Below are 20,591 nucleotides of genomic sequence, written 5' to 3'. Positions count from 1 at the left end.
GTATTCCAACAGCTCAGAGTAGTCACTGTTATGGAATCACTGCCAGCAAATTGTGTCTATACTTTGAAAGGACAATCTATGTGGAAAATAAAAGACAAAACAGAAGTGGAGAAAATGCTGTCACTATATTGCTGACAAAAGAAAGAACTTGCCAGTGTCTTATTTTGGAGTGGCAGCAGAGTAAGGAACATAAATAGGATCTCTTGTCAGTTCTTTTTAACCTCTAAGCATCTTTTCTAGACTTTAACTTCAAGTACATTTAAGGACAAGATGTCATGAAAATAGATCATTCACTTCACATTTTCTTCACCAAAGTTCGTAATAGTAAGTTAGGTGTTATTTCCCAGAGTGAATTAATCTATCTTGCACCTTGTCCTCTTGTTTTCCCTCTTTACTCTTAAAGGTTACTCTTAATACTAATTAAAACAGAAAAAAGTCCTGGGCCTCTTCTCTGACTCATGTGACAGGCAGAGAAACTGTGATTCATATGGCTCACCACCCCTCCCCTTCACAGAAGTTGAACAGTGTGCCTTGGTCCATCATGCGAATAGCCCTTGTCCTGTCCCATCCTGCCCTGTCCTGTTCCACACGCTGGGCCCAGGCACTATCTGGCAGATAGGTGATTGGCTCAGGTCAAAACTACCAGGAAAAGTGATCAGCTTTGATGGTTTCCCTGACCACTAGTCAATGGGCATGTGGTGCCTTAAGCCTGTTTAGTGCAGAGGCAGAAGATCACTGGTTCTCAAGCTTCCTGAGAAATTTACATTTTCTATTTACTCAGATCTGATTCTTACGCAAGTTAAATGGGAACTACAGCTAAATGTCTCAGAAATATTTATAGCTCCCATAAAGAAAATAGCACATACCTGAATAAGAATAGACAAAGCATGGGTTATAATACAAACTAATAAGAAATACTCCGTATATCATGTGAAAACAAAGAGCAAAAAGGCCCCAAATCATCTCCTGTGAAACACATCACATCAAGAGTAGAACAAAAGTATTGATGGCATCAAAATGAGAAAAATAAGCAGTAAGTTAAGTAATAGCCCAAAGGTTTTAATTTCATGCTTTGAAAGTCCCTTGTCTCTCCCTTTCCATTTTTTATTTCAGGTTCCAATGTCCAATCATAAATTAGCACTGCTCTCGTTGCTCAATATCTACATGAGATGAATTAAAAATAGGAAGGAATGCCCATCCTCTGTAAAAGCTGAGGTACCAATTTAGAGTTCACTAACAAAAAAAAAGTTGTAAATTAGCCTAATGAAGCAAATTCACATGAGAATGTCTTTGCATAGTCACATAAAAAATTCAGAAAAAAAAACAGGAGAGCATTCATAGTATGTGTGCAATTTTACTTATAAAAACACTGCCAGAACTGTAGTTACAAAATCAGAGCTGTGATCTGCTTTATATACTCTTCTGTCCATTAGAATAGCCATCAATAGTCACTTTCAAATGTCATAAAATAACATTACTGTGAGCAAGCGGGGATCAGAGGCTTTGCATAAGTGGCAAGGAACGAAATGAAGCCAGTCAATGGGCTGTGTTTTCCTCCACCTTCTCCAATCACTGTATCTGGCACCTAGTATCCTGCAGACATAATCCAGGGTGTCATCAGTGAAACATGATCTGTGTGAATGTTACTTCTTCACTTCTGTAAGTTATCTGAAACTTGTGTGTTCATCTCACTTCTAAATTTGCTACAGAAACAGTGACTGAACAAGGAAGAACACGAATCTATGTCTTGGTTAGTTTATACAGTGCACAGTGTTCATGTCTGTACTCTTCTAACCTGAAGAAAAATGTTTCTAGAAAAGTAAATTTTTGCATACCTCCAGGATGCCATTGCAATCAGAATATTTGTACTGTAGGAGAGTTTTGGATGAGCTCCTCTCACCAGTGTGAAGTAATTAGACGCGTACACTGCAAGATTCATAAACCAGTCAGAGGTGTGATTTATTCAAGAAAGTAATAAAATATTAGGCTGAGAATCCAAACATGTCAGCCTTGAAGCACTCTCTTCATAACCTAGGAATATTCACTTTTTGCTAAATGAAAGAACGTAAACCAAACAAAAATTATATTACGGTTTTTGGTAAAACCTGATGCCTGTAGCAACAGGATCTTCTTCCTTGCACTTGCTGACTGAACTGTCCAGTAACCAGTAGTGAAAAAAAGTTTTTGAAATATAGTGAAATGACCTATTAATATTATACTGTTATCATTAGCGATGGAGGAAGACAGGTCAAAAAGATGAATCATTTTAAGATCTTGGGTTGAAAGAGCCTCAGAGGCTTGATAAATGCAAAGCCTGATCCAAAGTACAGCATATGCCCAAGACTGTAATTTTGACCAAAATGATCAGGAAAGACTGAAGAAAAACATAGGTAAAGACTGGATCAATAAAAGAAGTAAGTTTTCAGTTTGGTTTGTTTTTTTTTTTTTTCCCTTCAGCTAATGACGAATCACGTGTCTTTACAGAGGACCTAAAATAGCAGCTAGAGTAACAGTCATCAAGCTATCTATAAAGCTAGTACTGGGAGAAATGGATCATTCCTTCTCTGTATTTCTTTGGTTCAGTATAGTAGGAGTACTTTGTCTACTCCGGGAATTATTCCAGACAGGCAACTATGATTACCCAGAAAATATTTGACATGAAAGTAGAGCACAAAGCATTTAATGAAGATTTCCTATTTTTATCTGACACATAATCATGAGGCCAGTTAAATTCTACACATTCAAAAGAGAGCATTGGGCACGGTGTGTTGGATGTTCTTCAGTCTACGATACAGAGTTAAAAATACACAGATAATTTCCTTAAAAGATGTTATTTCCACTTAATGTTTTTCTTCTACAAAGGTTTCACAGACCTTCAATCAGTTAATTTTACATCAAGCCTGTGAACAGCTAATTATAAGACCAGTTTTACAGATGTGAAACAGATATCCGCAGTCGAAGGGATCTGCCAAAAGTCACAGAATGCTTGACCCATATCCTCATGAAGTTGGTAGCAGTCTTTACATTCATTTTATAGTACTTAAACCTAGGGAGAGCCGAGACTAGCTCTCAGTTAATTGCAGGGTCCTAGTATGAGCATGTAACTGTTGCCATTACAGGAAACTCAGGTCATTTGTTACGCCACTGGAGCATCCAACTGATCCTGTCATTAATCACTATGACATCACAGGACAGCTACCATATGGTGTAAAATAATCTCCTCCCTTGCTACAGAAATTAGATATCTTTAAAGACAAAATTGTCTCTACACCACTTGGAAAGTACATTAGAGTTTTTTTTTTTCCCTTAGAACTCTGTCTTAAAAATGCTGGTTAAGATGATTTGTGAAGGAAAAGTGAGACCTTCACAGACTTTCTCTAAGAGAAAACGAGATTAACCAGTGCTCCTCTTGACATGTGCATGTCTCCATCCTAACCTGATGATTAAAAATCTCAACTTAATTATTAAAAATCCATTCCTTCTAATGCACTGGGAAGACAGTAGGTCAGAGGCAGTAATTACTGTTCCCTCTTACATACACTTAGACCTCTGTTAGCTTCTTTCCATCAGATGGAAAGGCTTGTTAAAATTCTTCTCCAGTTGTGGTTCCAATGATTCCTCAAGGATGAGGCTTTTGCAAAAACAGGAGTATATCTCACCATAAGTTACTCTATTAGAGTTTTACTCCCAATGCAAGTGTGTTAGTTACACAGTTTTAGTTTTGATGTCATATTTCAGTCATCTCCAGCATGAGCCAGTGGCCTGGATGATGACATGCTTTGGTTTCATTGCCCTTCAAGCACAGCAGCTTTCAGGTCTTGACAGGTCTGCCCTCACTGAAAAAAATAATGGTTTGCCTTTGCATAGAAAGTTGTGTCAAATTTGCAACACCCGACTTTGGTGCTGAGTTTTTGCAGAAGAATCAGGGACAGCAAGCACAACCTATGCAAAGTACCCAACATAATCAAGGAGAAGCTGTAGACATCAGCCAGAGTAAAATATTAAGCATGGCCTGGTGCTTTCTATACTTAGATTTATTAGAGAGAAGGTTAAATACAAGAGGCTTATTACATCTCTCATTAGTTCCTATACCCTTTTTCTTCAACAGATTGCTAATAACTCACCTACTTGTAGGCTTCAGGTACTCCTTCAGGCAGCCCCCAGAGAAGATTGCATTGCGTTGCAGTTTGGGATTTTTGGCACCCGTGTTTCTCTGAATCCAGCCTTTAGTCTCCATGTGAAAGAGTTTGAATGTGGGATTAGAGAGAAGCACCCCTGCTGTGAGCAGCTCTTACAGGAATATTAACAGTTTTCAGAAACCAAGTAAGTGTTATGAGCTTCCTTTGTGTGCACATGTTCTGGATGGATTCCTGCTTGGAATGATTTATAACTTAGACAGTGGGAAGGGAAGGATTTAATTACTGCCTATTTTACTAATGGGAAACTGAGGCACAGAGACATTAAATTCAACTAAACCATAAGATCATTCAAACCAAGGAAGAAATTAAGTCAAGACCAAAATCAAGTTTCTTAACCACAGGATCACTCTTCTTTTTTCCCCAATCTTTTTTTTTAAAAAACTTGATGACTGTAGAGAGTTCATTCCTTTCCCCATCCTCTTCCATGGGAGATTTGAAGCATAACTGGAATTCCTAAAGCTCTATTTACATCAGACTTATTTTGGTCTAATCATGAGAGCAAAGGTTTAAATATTTTATTCTTATATGTCCACCACATTAAGTGAACCACATAAAATCTAGAATGAGTACTTAATTTTGAAAGAGAAAGCTGGTAGGAGAAATTATAATGCAAACCATGTGATATTCCTTCTCTGTTTACAAGGTTGCTGAAAACTCTATTTCCCAAGAAAAGGAGGGTTCCTCATGGATAACCAAGTCCAGATTCTTATTTTATTTCATTTAATTCAAACATACTGTTATCATTTTGCAGTATTTTGAATACATTTTACATACATATATATAGCTCCAAGTAAAAAAAAAAATAATTATCCGAATCTGTGGCTATAATTGCATTTGACTTAAAGCAAACACTCTTTAAGTGATAGCTCTTCTAAATCTATATCAGCAGCTGATTAAACTCAGATGAATAACGGTAATCTGTTAAGACGTTTAGAAATTACTTACTGATGGGCATTATATCAGTATTTTAGGGTGACAGAAGTGCAACCAACTGCAAGTCAACCTAATAACTTTCCATCAAAGGATCAGGATAGGCATGCCAAAAGGCTGCCTGTGAAAGATGAAATAAAATACCTTGGGATTTTTGTGTTCATGTAGTTAGTTTAAGAATCAGACAGGAGCTTCTGTTGCAGGGTTTTGTTGCTCTCTCCTTTATTTGAGACTATTCAAGATCAGTTCACTTCAGTTCTCTTTCCTCTGATCTACAAAATAGACTTTAAAATGACAGCTTACAGGAACAATTATGGTGTTGATTTAACATCTAAAAAAATATGTAACACAGAGGTGAACCTATTGAAGGCAATGGGACACCTCCTCAGCAGCGCTTCAGTGTGCCCAAGGGGTGAAAGAGGGTATGCTCCAAGAAAACAAGAAAGGTGTTATGACAGGAATTCTGTGTGTCCCCATAGAGCAGAATTGTGACCTGAAAAACTTTTCGATATGATGTTACTAGGAAGCCGAGAATTGTCAGGGCATTTGTCAAAAGCAAGTTTTGTCTGAGCATATTGAGAAAATTAATTTTGATTGGCTGTGTCCAGTGAATTTTCATCTTAACTTGATAAGATAAAGATCTCCGAGCTGACAGGAACTTTGGTTCAGGGATAAGTGATTATTTGGGGGAAGAACAATCTTGTCCTTATGTATTATATTTCTGAGGTTGAAAGCACAAACAGTAAAATGATTTCTCAAATTTAAAAATACTTCCTTTCACTTGCATAGATATGTAGCTATAGCATACACAGCTATATAAGTATGCAGTAGACATATAAAGGTATATAATAGCCTTTACTTAGTTAAATAAAACATTAATTTTGGGTAAAAAATTTGATGTGATTTATTCTGCCATTTTCACACCTGTGGGTTTTTTTTTTTTAATTTACATGCACACATCAGTCATTTAGGCTTACCTAAAATATTAATTTTCTCATAGTAATCAGCTGATTTTCTTTTCCTGGTTGAAAAGTATGTGACCTAGGTAAATAATTGATTTTGTTTTTTTTATAAGCAGGATACAGTACTCATAAGTTTAAGTTATTTCAGTAAGTTAAATTCTGTATTGCTGCAGCTAAGATAACATTCTTTGGGTTCAGTCCTGATGTAACATCTGGAAAACGAATTCATTCTACATTAATAGTAACTCATAGTCTAGCCCTTCAAGTCCTAACCATGTTGCTTATGGAGAAGAAATTCTCACTACTTATGCTTTTTTTTTCATATGCTTCCATCTTAAAATAATCAATGACATCATATTCCTCTTTTTAGTGTAATTACATCTCCATATCTTCTGTAACTGATTAATTGCATAAACCACAGACAGCATTAGCATATAACTCTAAGAGCAGGTATGTATGAATGGCCAGACTGGGTCAGGCCAGAAGTCTTCCTATCCTGCCTCTAATAGTGATCACTAGCAAATAAGTAGAAGCAGTATGAAAATAAATTTCTAGTGGAAAAGAAAGCAACCCTACAGAGATTCATCAGCAGTCATTCTCTAAACTGTCTGAACTTGCAGTGGCTTCCAGAAAGCGGATCAGATCTGAAACACACTCGCTGTATGGAACTTTAGAGATTAATGATTAATAGATGTGTTTGTGTAGGAAGGGTAATAAGGGGAATTTTAGAAGAACTGATGGCAGGTAATCACCTTTGAGAAAATTTTTAACCTCTGAAAATCCTCCCCTAGCCCATATACCACAATGTCAGTAAACAAGTCTTTGATTTTCAGCAGTGGTGAACTCTCATATGTGATGACCAGCACCTTTGGAAACCAGGTCAGCTTTTCTGTCAATAATAGCTGACATGTACCTCATGTAAAAATGTAGTATATATTAAAGAATGCTTATCAATACATCTTAGGGTTCAAACTAAAAGGAAGATCTGCATACTGTGTGTGGTACATTAGTGCAACTTAAGTAAATCTAGGTCTAAAACTGAAAGCCTGAAAAGCAGTGCTTAGCTGATGGGTCTACAGACCCTGCCACTGCATATACCTAGCAGGATGTTGCTGTAGACAAAGATGGGTTCAAGCCAACTACATCATGGCCAGACAAATGCCTTGGTGGTATGCCACTTCCTATTTGGATTTCAGCTGTGCTTAAGTAGCAGCTAGGTACCTGGGCTGCTTCTGTACGTATGCTGAAGCCTAAATTAATGTGGCTTAGGAAGCAATGAGTTAGAGATGAAGGTTCCAAATTTCCTAAGTTACTAGTCACTGAAATTACGTATAAAGCACAAGGAAGTCTGGATGTCAACACAGGATAAGGATACTGTAAAGATTCCTTCCTTAGAATTTTTATGATGTCTAATTTCTTAAAGGAAAAATAGAAATAGTAATTTGTAGTGTTTTTTCCAGATAAGCATGAAATGCATCCAATGAATAGTAGCATAGCCAGGTGCTACATCCTATGTTATGTCAGTCAAGTCCACTGCCAGCTACTTGTGGGTGGGGGAACTGCATCCAAAAACACCATGTGAGAGGTTGGAGGGATATATAAAAGCTTGAGATACACTACTCTCCATATTAAAAATAAGTCTGTGATGCAGCATGAGTCATCTCTTAGGTGTACGGTCAGATCATTTTCCCTAGTTCAGCATCATTATCACAGCCAGCATCTGCCAAGGTCATTTCCGAGTGATTTGAACTCCAAATGTATAACTCACTGTAAATTCAGTTAAAAGAAAACTTCTTTTTTTTTTTTATTGTTCTGCAAGACTCCAAGACACAAATTTGCATTTGGCACCCAGAAATACCCTGCTTCCAAGAAAACTGGGTAAGACTGCTTAATCTGCGGGGTCTCCCTCCACAGCATTCCCTGTTTTTGTCTAATACCTATGAGGAAGAGGCAGGAATTCCTGACAAGGGATTTTAGATATGAGAGCAAAAGTAAGGCTGGAACAAGTCAGCTCTCCTGGAGAAAAAAAAAAAAACCAAAACTTTTCTGGGCTTGCAGCTCTCCTATTCGGACCTTGTGCTCCGTAGATAACCCAGCTGATTCCACCAAATGCCAAGTATAGTTGTCATTGTTCGAGTCTATTTCCAGAGGGCACTACGCCAGGCATTAAAACACAGAAGGCATATTTATTATGTTACATGCTGTTGGATGAAAGCCCACATCTGTTCCTCGAGCTGACTAGACAAAAATGGGGCAGAGTGAAGGAAATAAAAATCACCAATACATATCTCCCGTATGTAAAACCAAAACCCAGAAAACTTCTGACCTTTAACTAGAGCATTTCAAGTTCCTTCTGCTTATGCCTCTGTTAGAGCACAAGCTCATAAGCAGCCCCACTGAGCACTGGCTGTTTCTAAGAATCGAGAAAGTTCTTCTCAGAAGGGAAGAAGGTTGATGCAATTTGGAGGCCAGAGATCAAAAGACATTTTCAAGGGAAGTGTTTTGTAATCACTGTTGCTCCCCATGCTTAGCTCAAATTCTACTGCACACAAAGAAGACTGAGAGAATGAATGTTTCTCAGTCAGACTGTCCTCTGTAGGAGGACACCTTTGTCCGCTGATGACCACAGATGGAAGCTCTGGCATCCTCGTCTCTTTTTCCTGACAATAGGAGGCTCTTAGGGCTACATCCATCTCAAAATGCTTCATCAAGGGAAAGATAATGCGTTGTTTCCCACCTGCATTGGGGGAAACTGAAGCATGGGAAGTTATGTGCTTTTTCATAATTGCATAAAAATCCCACCTCAGACCTGCTATTGTAACCCCGTTTACTGTTCTAAGGTGATACAACTGCTTTTAGCTTGAAAAGAACTTTGTGCTCCCTTGTTCTCATATAACACTTGTGAGAGGTTCTCCATGCAGAATTCACTTTAGTCATGATTTATGATGCTTTTTAAACATCTCCAATTCTGTTTCACTTTGCATTTTAAGATCATCAGCTGTTTGGGAAGGTGGTCACGTCTTCCCCAGTACAGGCTACCTTACAGGTCATTGTTGGAAATGTCATAGCTGGATACTTGGGTAGACTAAAGCTCAGGCTGCCAATAAGCTCACCTGCATGTGTACACAAGAACATTTGGGATTGCATTTTATGAATAATATTGAAGGCAACACCAGAAAAAAAAACCCTGGCTCAAGTGGATATTTTAGCATAATTTTTGTACCTAAAACGCTGTTGTTTTCCTGAAAGTAAGATTTTTTCTCCACAGAAGTCCATCACTGAAAATTTGAACAAAAAGATATTTTTAAAAGCAAAATTGCACTTGAATTAAATCTCCTAAATAATAAAAAAACCAAACAAAAAACACATTACAAATCTAGATTGTAATCTAGATTTTTTGTTTATCAAAACCAGGTAAGATTCACTAAAAAGAAAATAAGTGTTTCTTACTATAGTATTTTCTTTTATGTTGAAAATACATAGATTTACAGGAAAAAAAAAACCCCACCATCTCTCTGAACCCTTCAGAAGGTTACAAGATAATCTTGTAACCAAAACACATCTAAGAAAAAACTCAGTGGAAAATGCCGTCATGGCACTGTCACTTCTTCCCATAAGTTTTCACTGCCTCGGTTTCCCAATGCAATGCTTACATTTTCCTCTGCTCTTCCAGAGCCATCATTCTCCTGCTTTCACCGGACACTGGAAAACTCCTCCCCATAAGTGAAGTTCATAGGTCTGGTTTTCCTGGGCATGTGCAGTGAAAACGAGCAAAACTTTTACGGATAGCCAATCACATAATAATGGAATTTTTCTGACAGTTTTAAAAGATGATCATTAATATATGTGGTTTTTTTCTAAGAAGTAGTGATGAAAAATCATACTCATTTTCTAAGCAGGAAAACAAAGGCGAAGGTGTTTAGTGCTCTGTTCCTGCTTCATTCAGCAGGAAATAGAAAAATATCAGAGAGGACTGGGTCTAAGCATCTTGTGCAAAGTCTCACAGGAAATCTGTGGTGAAGCCACCTCTGAACTCAGGTCTTGCAAGTCCCTATCTACCAACCATCCCACCCAAAAAACTGAATACAAAGCATATCCAGTCTTGGGATAGGCAGTCGAGACATGAAAAAACTAAATAAAATACTTGCAAAACACTTCAGGCACTGAAAATCGCTGCTGTTTTAGTTACATTTCTGAGTATTTCTTTCCTTCTCAGCCAACAACTGAACTGAATTGCAACCAAAGCACCTCTTTCTTCCTCACCATACACATTCACACAAAAGAAAAATGTTCAGCTCAGGAAATTCAGAACTTCTGACCTTTATTGTAACTCCATTTTGTTTCTGTAAGGCTATTTGGACCCAGCTCTCTTGAAGCAGGTGACAAGATGGTGACCTCTCGTCAAAGGTTCTAGACCAGTTATAGTTCCACAGTTTCTTTGGTTTAGATCCATGATTAGCACCATATGCGATCAGTTTGCCCTTCACATATGAACAAAAAAAAAAGTGAGAATAATGCCATGATTAAAAATAGTAATTATACATGTGAAGTATTAAGATTTTTTAAAAACACAGGACTAACTCAAGGAATAATATTGAAGGGAAAACATGGAGGAATCTGTGTGATGCATGTTACTGAAAGGCAATCACTATTCATTAAACTTTTTTTTTTAAAGGTGAATGATAGTGAATTAAAGATGTTTCATTTTACAAAAGTGACTCTTAGATTAGTGCATATTTGTATGCATGTTTCCAGGCAAGGGATCACCCTCGTGTTACAACTGAGGATGGCCCACGACTGGAGCCAGAGCTGTCAAAGCACAACCCCAGGAAACAGCAAAGTCATTGCGTAAGGAGAGGGTGCAGGTACAGGCAGAGATAGCAAGCTATGAGTTGCTTGCATTGACATTTTGATGTAATAAAAGGGGAATACTCAACTGAGTGTAGACATTGCTGATTTAGGAGAAAAAAGAGAACACTGGTCATGACTTACTCTGTCCAATATGATGACTGGCTTTATGAATGATGCCCCAAAAAGCCCATTGAATCCAACAGAGAGGATCCAGTTGGTTCCATTGATCATGGATAAGCAATAAAACTGAGTTTATATAATATTGAATTTGTATAAAATTCACACCTTCCAGTGATACAGGTAAGGGACTCTCAGGGGAAAGCAGAAGGGAAAATACCTGTCACAGCCACAACACTGCTGACTAGAGATGGTAAGAAAATGAATCATCAGTGTTGCCCCTGTACTATCACTCTCTGGAAATTTTCAGTGAAAATGAAAAAAATAAAACTATGACAGTATGCAGAAATCCGGAGAACAGTCAATCTTTCACTTGGAGAAAAGGCTGAGATAGTATAAGGAGTATGCAAGGCAGTTTCAAAGAAAGCAAAACATACCAGTATTTTCTCAGGAGAGTTCATGTTTTCAGCAAAGAAGTGAAAACTGAAATATTCTGACTGAGAGTGTTATTGTTTCTTGTGGAACCTGGAATGCTTCCCCTAATAAGTTAACTCTCCTGGCCAAGGGCCTGTGCTCAAATAAATCATGATCTTCTTGTTAAAGAGTAGAAAGGATGCAATGAAGACAGTCTTTGTGACTAAGTGTGCAAGAAAGTCCATCGTGGAACACATAACATGCCTAAAGAGCCCATACAAAAGAATAAGGAAGTGAAGAAACATGAAGAACATCAGCCAGCTAACCCAAAAGAGTTGTGTCAGACTTTTATCTGACTGAAATATTTTGGTGTCAGTGGTCTGATTGTTTTTATAGTTAAGGAAGTCAAGCATTTGCAACAAAAATATACTGTAAGAGGAAAAAAACACTTTTTGCCAAAAAAGAAATTTCTTCATTTAAAAACTACTTTAACATTTTTTTTCTAGTGTGAGAATGCCAAGCTGATCTACTGTTGATATGCTTTTCCTTTTAATTTGGCAGGACAAGATCAGAATTCTTCCTTCTTCCTCAGTTAGGTGTTCCAGTATTTACTTCTGCATTTTAAGGTGGTGTAAGCTGCCAGCCGCATTTTGATGCTCTGTAACTGCCTCCAGGTATAAACATGCTGCAGTAAATGAGCTTAAGGAACATGAAATATTCCTTGTCCCCATAGAATATGAGCAGTGATGTTCCCACCTCTTTGCTGTGAAGGGTTAAGAAACCAGATAGCAGGAGTAGAGAAGAAGGGACAACCTCACGGTCTTGGATCAAGTTATACATGAGTATTTGTGAAGGAAGATTAAAATCAGTGGATGGATAATATCTCTGTGTTGGTATCTAGCTGAAAAAGCGGCCTTTTCCTCTCCCTTTACGTCACTTGCAGTGTCACAAATGTAAATGTAACCACATGAAGAGAATGAAAACTTCAGGCTTTGATGGTCTACACTCCGCTTTCCCCAGCATCACATAGGAAAGTATGTGGGCTGTTTGGCCAAGCAAAGCAGTCACACAAGCAGCATTCTGCCCTGATATATTGCCTGCTGGAGAGGATAGCGGTACCATGCTCCTTGTACGTCACGGCAGAATCAGACTCACTGGTCTGCTGGAAGGACTGCGCAGTTCCTCCTTTCCCTCTGCACGCATCTTCAGACACCGTTGGTTCCTTTAAGATATGCAAAGTGGCCTTAAAGATAATTTTATGTTAGCATTCAAGTCCACCTTGGAGGGATATAGTTAACACACACTTTCAATTAGCTCTCAGAATTGGTGATCTAAAGGAAGAGTGATCTGGAAGAGCCACTACTGGGCGTGGGTCTTACTGAGTCTGGAGCAGTGCAGACGCTGAAGCGCTGACACACCAGTCACCCAAAAAATGCAGTAATGTACAGCATCAAGTTTCACGTCAGACACGTGCAGTGAGAAAAGAGAGACCCAGTAGTTTATGGAGGCTAAGAGCTCCAATGGAAGCTGAATGACTTCTTAATTCAAAAAAGATTAGTAGCCTAGGTCCCTTTAACTAAATGTTTCATTATTCACGAAAAAAACAAAAAAGAAAGTCTCTGTGTATAGCTAGTTTCAAATTGCTAAAACCTCCTGTTAACCTTCTCACTGTCTTCTCCCAGTTACTTATCACCTTCTTAGATCTCAAAATGAGCCAGATTGTGAAGTTTGTAGGAGAGTGATTGCTTCATTTCTGCTAATACACTGGTAAGCACCATAATTTTTAAGATAAGTTTAGGTGTAATATTATTCGTAGGTTAGGATGAATGTACCCTTTGTAGCTTATTTCTCTGGACTTAATAATGGTCAAACATTAAGCAGCTCTTCCCTTTGGAGCAGACTTATTCCCCAAATTCCTTTCCTTTCCTAGTCCTTATTTTAATTTTCACTCTCAGTCTACAAGAAACAATGGAAATATCATGAGGAAATTCAGATACTCCAAGCATTACCTCCAGTCACCTAAAGATGTTCACTAACCCTGCAATGTTCAATTCTATTGGATTTTTACCAATGGCTTCCATGAATTGTAAATTCAAATGAACTTTCAAGACAGATCTAAATAGCTGGATGCTTATCTGACCTGTATCTAACCTCCCAACCTTTTGTGGCCGACACCATCACTTAATATCATATGTGCATGTGTATACACACTGTGAATAGATACATACAAACTGCTAGAACATAATTTGCTTTTGCTTTTTTCCCCCTTGAGCTCCTTTTACTCTTCATGAAGAAGTTTCTTCCTTCGCATCATCAGTTTCTGGGGCTGCCTGCCCTACACGGATGACAGGTGGAAGAGTACAATCTGTCTGGTTATATGCCAGGAAGAAAAAAAAAATCTAATTTTAGTAAACAAGTGTTGATGCAAAAGGTCACCAAAGTCTGTCAGCCCTTACGTGGGAATTGGGAATGAAGCATTGAAAAGTAGGGATGTTGCCAAGAACATGACTGTAACGGCTTAACATACTGTCAGTGACATGTGGGAGGGGCAAAGGCAAGAGGACAGAACCCCTGAAGGACAGGATAGATCCTGCCTTTGCCCATCTGGAGGAAAAGATAACAAATATACACAATATACATGGGTGCTTTGCAGGAGAGGTAGTAAAAAGCAGAAGTGAATACCATTTTCTGTGATCTCAATTATTAAATGCCACTGGCCAGATTGTAATTAACAACCACATGGTTTTTTTTTTTCAAAATTGTCTTATTTTTTTTTATTCTTTCAAAAGTGAAGTTTCTTACAAAGACATAGTCTTCTGAAAAAGTTCTCTATACTAAAAATTTGTTGCATTTTTTGGGCCAGGAAGGCCAGGAAGGCAGGCAGTTGGAGAACTCTTTCAATATCCACAGTGAGAGCTGCTTTGTTTGTTTAAGAGGTTGGCTAAGGGAGTGAAAAATTGAACCATTTCAAATACTGCAGCATGGAAACAACTCCAAACTTATTTTTTTAAAAATGATCCTTAAAAAAACCACACTGGTTTTCATAGCATTTTCTTCTCAAAGACAGACTTTAATGAATTTGACCTCATCCACTCCCAGTGGGAGGCAAGCAAGACCAACATCAGTTAAGTATGTTCTTTTCTTAAATGAGAGATCAACCTTCTCCTTTAAGATCATACATACAGAGCTCAACTATTCTGGCAAAGTCTATACCAGTAAATTAATGTACCCAGCGCTGGTCTAACAATGTAAGTTGCAGACAGTCGCGTTCCTGTGCCTTGGAACGTTTCCTGGCACTGGTTCGTTTACTGCTTTGTTTAGAAATGCTCTGGGTCCCTCCTTGAGTGAAAGCACTAGTCACTGCCCAGTCCACAGCCCCCCACACTCTCCAGGTGAGGTGCAGACCTCAATATTTCATATATACATCTGCTGATAACAGGCTTGATGGTTTTTAGTTACTTCTAGGGGATCCCTTAGAAATGATCTGGGGATCGCTGTTTGAAAAGCTCCTTGTGACACACCCCAGCTTATAGCCCTGCACACAGTGTGCCCAGATTATTTCTTTCCCAAATTCCTGCAGAGATGTCATCCTCTGAGTTGCTGTGAAGGGTGAGATACAGTTTATATGTAGTTTATCCTGAGACTTAGACCATGGAGCATTTGATATAGCTAAGAAAATGGCTTAAATTTGTCCAAAACAAATGGTGAGAAAACTCAAAGCGAGTGAGGGTGAGGGAAGAAGCAGGAAGAGGGGAAAATCCTAAACATGTTAAACAATATACCTGACAGCAACCAGGATCTATTGTCCTATGTCCACTGGAGTCCACCTGAGACTTTAATATTTGGCATAATTTGTTTCCTGATTTCTTCCCTTATTGCATCCATTAAATTTCTTACCATGCTCTAGGAGGGGCCAGTATGAGCACTGTTCTAATAGAATGCTATTTAGTGGCTTCCTTTCTTCTCTTGGTTTTTTTTTTTTTTTTTTTGCACATCCACACATTTGCTATATATAAAACCAGCTTGGTCAAACTGATAGAGCCAAGGTCATAATTTCTCAGGGAAATGGCAGACTAATGGAAAAAAAGCTATAAATATAATAAAACATGAGTCCCATGACATTTACCAAGGACAATAGTTTCATAATAAACTATCGGGCACTTTGAAGCCTTCAATTAGGCTCCCAAAAGACATCCTGCATCATCAGCGAGGAGGGGGTGGGAGTGAGAGAGGGAGATGGAGGGGAAACCAAGCAAACTTTGAAACAGCCAGGGAAAAATATGCCTGTGGTTTCCAAAGTGGCCTGAGCTACTAGTGCTCTCTGACGAGTTGAAGGATTAAAAGTTCAAAAGGGCAGGTCACGCGAGGGCACTGAGGTCTTGCAGTGCTGTGACCTAGGAAATACTGACTGGTCAGAGAGTGAACCCATCCACAGCGTGTTACCAATTAGTGTTTAATGACCAAATGTGGAATGCATTAGAGCTTCTGAGAACTGAATATGTTTTCAAAGGGTCCAAGATGTTTTTTTACAAACATTCCTGTGTGGTTTGATTCACACTGTGTTTGGGGAAATCTTCAAGCTTTGTCCAGACTACAAAGCCGATATGTTGCAAATTCCAGTGGATGTAAGAATGGAACAAACATGGTTTAAGTTTCTAAAGAGACAAAAAGTTTGAGCTCAAGGACCCAGGTAGGGCCTCTAGGAGTTAAAAAGGAGATTCCCCTGTCATTATTCAGTCGCCAGCGTGCTTGGTACTTAATTCAAGACTAAAGGGTATGGAGATTCAATGAAGCGCTCTCAGTTTATACCAGCTGAGAATCTAGTTCATGCTCTGAAGACCTTGCTATTATAGAGGCCTACTCTTTCAAACACTTCCTACCATACACACTGCTTTTAAATCACATCACAGTTGCAAATTGCATGCGTCAATAGATTTTAGGGAGTGTACAGGGAAAGAAAGGAAGGCAAATTCACTAGACCCCAAAGCCCTGGTTGTGCCTTCACAAAGGCCAAAGAAAAGGACAAAGAAATTGGGCCAGAGTCAGTGTACTTCTCTTATCCTTAATCTTCCACTTCTCCCTCAGCTCCAACCTGACCCTCAATTGCTTTTCCCCCTTCCTTTGGTCCTTTTCACAACACTTTTTTCTGAGCCTTTCTTTTTCAGCCTTCTGCTTTGTTTTCAAAATTTTATCATGCTTCCACCTTCATCTCCTATCTTCTGAGAAATCTGTGTTCCTACTTGCCTCCCAGATTACTGTGCGTAAGGCTGACTCATCTCTAGGTCATATATCAGGCTAACCTTTGTACCCACTGCATTTTAAAATATTCTTTCTACTGGTACTCAGCCTGGATGCATACTTCTGCTGAGCTATGTTACAGAGATAGATCAGAAAGTCTGATCTTAACTAGTGAAAGGCAAAAGGCAAAGGAGGAGTCCTCTTGCTTCTTGGTCCATCCTGTTCTGTCTTATTTATGTTATCTGAAAGTGGTATAAGGTATTTCCCAATATCATGGTCTGCTAGAGGGAAGATTCTCTTAGAGTATATGCTACAGAAAATAAATATAAGACTGCCTTCATTAGAACATCTTCGAAAATCTCAGTAAAGCAAAGGATGGGGGAGTGATGCGCCCATTTTGGTAACATACAACAATGATACTTGGCTGGACTGTTCTTAGAGAGACCAGCTAATTTGAAACTGCCCCCAGGAGGTTCCAGGAAGAAGGAGCACAACAATGGCTTAAAGCCACAATGGCATCTCTCTGTCTTCCTGATGGGTTCAGGAAAAAACACCCTGAAATGTCTCACATCTGTGGAAACAGACAAACAGTGATAGTGTGCTCATTCCTCCTCCGTTTAAACACAAGGTACAACAGGTTAAACTGCATATGTACAACTTCCAGTCACCAAAGTAGAAAGAAAATGGTGGAAGGTGAAAACTTGGATGGGAAGATTGTAATGTTGATAGAGTCATAAAATCATATAATTTTATGATGATATTACAGTAGAAGATGTGGGAAGGTACAGCTCTCTGTTTATATAAGAGAGCACAAGCCATCCACAGACTAGGCTTTGCATCACTAGTCTAAGCCTTTCTGTCACAGGGCTGTCAGAGAATCCATACACTTAATAATGTTTAAATAGCCCTTGTGTCTTGTTGGATAAAACTAACTATAAGATTTTGTACGTCTCTATCATAGGATGCCTGAATCTTCTATCTCTTCATGATTTGTTATTTAAGGAGCTTAAGGAATGTAAAATCTCGGCCTTTGGATTTATTGGAGGTCTTAGTTGATGGAACACAGTCAGGCATATGTCAGACTTGCTTTTCTAACTATGTAATAGGTTGAACAGACACTAGAACAATTTCAAAATTATCCAGCCTGAACATAAATTGCTTTTCTTCTGCATTTATCACTCTCTTGGTAGCTGTGATGTAATTCATCAACAAGTTCTTCAGTTATCCGTAGATTCGTCCAACCCTCATCCCTTTCCAACTAGGTCATTCACAACTACATGTTACTTCCCAGAAACACCTCTGAGGCACAGTGATGAGGTACTACCATTTCAAATGTGCAGTTTAAAAACAAACCTTTAAATGTCTTCCTCTACTCAGTTTTTGAAGGTTGTGTTCTGTTAAGACTACAGCTGTTTGTAAGAGAACAGAAAGTGTCAGACAGATCAAAAGCTTGGCCTATATGAATATTCCCAATTAAGTTATTTTTGATAGGTCCAGCCTATTTCCTTTGTTGGAAAAAAATACTCTGCTAGCAGTGGTATGAATTGTGCTTTGTATTATGCACGTGCATGCCTATGTAATAGGCAGAGATAGCTGCGTGAATCTTGTAATGCATGCAGTACCTCTTGACTCAGAAGGCAGGCCCAGCTCACTTTCAGAGATGAACATTACACAGACTCTTGAGGACATAAAATAGGCATTAGAGTAAAAATATTGCCCTTGAGTGGAGCATTGTTAGCACACTCTCTTCCTCAATTGCAATATTCGGCTTTCAATTCCTGTTGCACTGGAATGGATGAAGTGCCAAAATTGGCTGTGGAAGAATGGACTTCCATGCTCCTCCATGGACTCAGCCACTGAGGTGTTTTGAAAAGTTGCTTTTCCATGTTCCTTTTTAATCGCGTTGGACAGTTTCTAGTCTATAGAGCACTGATATATGTTGCATACACACCCACAGTCCTATGAAAACCTCTATTTATTCTGACACATTTCAAGTATCTGGATTCACAGGAAGATCTCTGTGCTCGTTCCAAGAGGGGTTTATCTGGCTGAGCAGCCCAGCACCTGTTCAGGGTGGGCTTCTCGCTCAGTTGGAGGATGTGCATCAGAGTTCCATTTCAATGGGAGGGTAGATTAAGGATCACTGACTCAGCTGACTTGATCGTGTGCAGCTGACCCCTTCATTCAGGGGCTGTCCAAAGCAGCAGCTGGTGACTGCCAGAGTGATGTTAATGACTGCGGACTCAGGCAGCAACTTGTTAGGAAATGCACAAAGTATCTGCTCAGACTTCTTTACTGCACAATTCCCTGAGCTACTGGAGATCAGAGCTTGTCAGACAGTGCTGTTAATTTCCACTGGTTGTGAGGACTCACAAATAGAGTATCAGGCACTTCAAGCGTCATAGGATGCCACTCGAGAATCAAGCAAAGTTAGGTTAATGATAGCTGTAACTCCAGAGACAGGATAATGTAACGTTGAGATAGGATGGACTAAAAGTATAAGAATTACTGTGCAATTTAGGAAGCAGCGATCTGATTCTTTGTTACACCATATTTTCTGTGAGACTCTGAGGAAATCTCATAAAGTTGATTTAAGCTCGTGGTCAGGGCACATCTCAAGAGACATCCTTACTCAGCTTGGCTCTGCCTGCCTCTGCAATGACTACTGTGAATTGCAAGTTACCTTGACGCTGGTCTTCTTGTTTATCAACAGGAACAAAAATTTTAGGAATCCATCAGATCTTTCCAAAGATTGTCTCCATTTAGGGGCAACGCAATAGGAAGTGAAGGACTGAAAAAGCAGGCCAAGAACAGTATGTTGGTTTTGAACACTTATGCATGCAGCACAAAAGTAAAGTCTTCATAACTTCAGAAAGGGTAGAACAGGTAGTCTTGACCATGTACTCTTATTTTCACCAGTTTGTGGTCATAGGCCAGGCCCTCTCCAGTTCCCTGGGTAATGCTGAGAAGTTTTACAGTGGATGGCAGTGGCACACTATTTTAGTACCTGATGATTTCAAGGCAGTAAGTGGCAGCAGCTGCAAGGAATTCCCCATCATCTATATGAGACTGTACTTGGCAGATTAACACTTAGTAAGAGAAGGCTGCAGTCTCCTTTAATCTGCTGCTCTCCAGCATGCGGCAAATCTGCTCCTTTTTCAGGAATGAAATGGTGGTTACAAAGGATTCTCTGACCTACTAGAGGAAGATGTAACTGGAGTTCATGGCTGAAAATCAAAGACAGGATACTTAAGAAAGGAAATAAAATGACAGGATGAATAACCGTTGGGTAAGGATCCCGAGGGAGAAAAACTCCTCATGTCTCCAAATCAAGGCAAAGGTCCAAATTGACTTTGCCTTTCTGTAGTGATTATCTCAGAGTGCCAAGTTTGGTGCCTGTCATGCTAGATCTCTCAGCAATTCAAATTTTCCCTTTGGAGGAAGTTCAGTCTTTTCCATTGGCTGTGGAGGAAACCTACAGGGACTGTGCTCCTAGCTTAGACACCACTTTGAACTGAGTTTGACTGTTTTCCTGGATGAATTTTGCCACTTAGGAATTGCTGGGATAATTACAAGAATAAATGGGTGAAAAACAATAGCCTGTGATAGAAAGAAGGACAGTCTGGGTGTTCCAGTAATCTTTTCCATCTTTAAATTACATAAATTAAGAATATTTCACAGCATTAAAGAAGCACTGTGTAGTTCAGGTTTCTCTGTACAGGAGGAGGACTGCAGACAGCTCCCTCATCACCCTTCCTCTCTGTTTTACTGATGTGGCAGACACACTCCTTTATCACCGGCTGGTGTGACAGACACATGGCTGCAGTTGCCTCTTCTTCATCTTCCTCCATTCAGAATATGGCTGTCTCCAACCCTGACA

The sequence above is a fragment of the Chlamydotis macqueenii genome, chromosome 2 (genome assembly GCF_036417535.1).
Source record: "Chlamydotis macqueenii isolate bChlMac1 chromosome 2, bChlMac1.mat, whole genome shotgun sequence".
Taxonomy (NCBI): Eukaryota; Metazoa; Chordata; class Aves; order Otidiformes; family Otididae; genus Chlamydotis; species Chlamydotis macqueenii.
This window is presented reverse-complemented; position numbering follows the sequence as displayed.